Raw genomic sequence first — 2094 nt, 5'->3', positions numbered from 1 at the left:
GAGCTCCGTCAGTCAGAGGTTGATTGGAGGGAAAATCAGAGAAAAAAAGTTTTATTGTTTGATCAGAAAAATATAATCAATCACTAAGAAGGAAACTGTCACATGTTCCGATCGATATCAACCTTGTTAAAGTCTGACTGCGCTAAATCATCAACTTTTATACCTCCAAACCAAAAACAGCCACAGGCATCACGTCCGTCTGTCGGCCTCACTCTCGTTAATGAAATATCTCAAGAACGCCTTCAGGGGATTTTTTCAAATTTGGCACAAACGTCACCTGAAAGATGAAAGGTGAACTGATCAGAATTTGGTGGTTAAAGGTCAGGTTCATTGTGACCTTGTGTCCATTTTGTTTTCGTTAATGCGATCTCTCAAAAACACCTTCAGGGATTTTCTTCAAATTTGGCACAAATGTCCGCTTTGACTTAAGAATAAACTGATTAGAACGTGGCGCTCAAAGGTCAAGGTCACTGTGACTGTGTCCCCGTTTCACACACTATCCTATCCATTAAAGGCAAAAAGCCCATAAAAATAGTCGTTAAAAAAAAAAAAAAAAAAAAAAACGATATCTCAAGACGACCTTGAGAAAATTTCCTCAAATTTGGCATAATCATCACTTCAAGTGAAGGATGAAATGATAAGAAGTTGGTGACCTTGCATCTGTCTCATTCTTGTTTACGCAATATCTCAAGAACACCATTCTTCACATTTGGCACAAACATCACATTGAGCGAAGGATGAAGTGATTAGAAGTTGGTGCTCAAAGGTCAAGGTCACAGTGACCTTACATCTGTCTCATTCCTGTTGACGCAATATTCCAAGAACACCAGTTTCTTCTAATTTGGCACAAATGTCAAATTTAGTGGTCAGAGGTCACTGTGTCCTTGCGTCTGCCTTATTTCATGAATGTGACATCTCAAGAAGGCCTTGAAGAAATTTTCTTCAGATTTGGCACAAATGTCCAATTAGAATCAAGAATGATCTGGTTAGAATTCAGTGGACAAAGGTCAAGGTCACTCTGACCATGTCTGTGGCATTCTCATGAAAGCTATATCTTAAAAGCACCTTGAGGTAATTTTATTCAGATTAAGCACAAACGTCCACTTAAAAATAATTAGATTTTGGTGGTCAAAATTTCACTATGACCTTGTGTTGCTCTTGTTTTCTTCAATGTGATATCTCAAGAACACATTGAGGGATTTTTATCAAATTGGGTACAGATGTCCACTCAGACTCAAGAATGAACTGGTTAGATTTTGGTGGTCAAAGGTCAAAGGTCACCGCGACTTCACAACATATGTTTTTGGCCATAACACAAGAATTCATTCACTAATTCTGACCAAACTTGACACAAATGTCTAACAGGATAAAATAATGAAGGTCCAAAGGTCAAAGGTCAGCTTCATTGTGACATCATGTTTTAACATCATATCTCAGGAACAGAAGGGGAGACATTTGGTCAGATACTGAATTGGTGACTCTAATCTGATTGGTCAGATCATCTGTGTGTGAAGCGTCAGTGTAACCTGATAAGTGAGACGTACCTCCAGTTCTAAAGTTGTTAAAACATAAAAGCAGAAGTTATGGTGTGTTGACGGATCATGTAGTCACTGTGTTTGTCTGCAGCAGCACAGTACCATCCCTCAGAGCTCTGAGTCAACAAGGAGGCAGGCCCACTGTGTGTCCTCTGAACCAATCAGCTGTCAGAGATCCAGCCCATCACTCATTAACTGGGGTTCATCTTCAAGTTATGTAACTTTATCTAATATTTAACCCCAACAAGCATCCAGGGCCTGAGACCAGGAGATAGGGTTACAGTAATGAACACAGACAGGAAAACTCCAGTCCTGTTACAGAAATAATTCCGTAAGTCTATTGTTTGGAGGTCATCAGATTTTATGGTGACTGAATTTTTGGGGAGAAAAAGCGTCAACACAACTTGCCACCATAGAACTATCAGGTTCTATCTGCGTTCTGAGCTTTGAAGTTTTTACTTTCCAAACAGCAAAAAACGACCCATGGAACAGTTCTCAAAATTGTCTTGTCGGTTTCGTAAATTAGGTATTTAGGGAGGAGTCAAATGTTGATAGAACC

Source organism: Epinephelus fuscoguttatus, linkage group LG24 (genome assembly GCF_011397635.1).
Source record: "Epinephelus fuscoguttatus linkage group LG24, E.fuscoguttatus.final_Chr_v1".
Classification (NCBI taxonomy): Eukaryota; Metazoa; Chordata; class Actinopteri; order Perciformes; family Serranidae; genus Epinephelus; species Epinephelus fuscoguttatus.
This window is presented reverse-complemented; position numbering follows the sequence as displayed.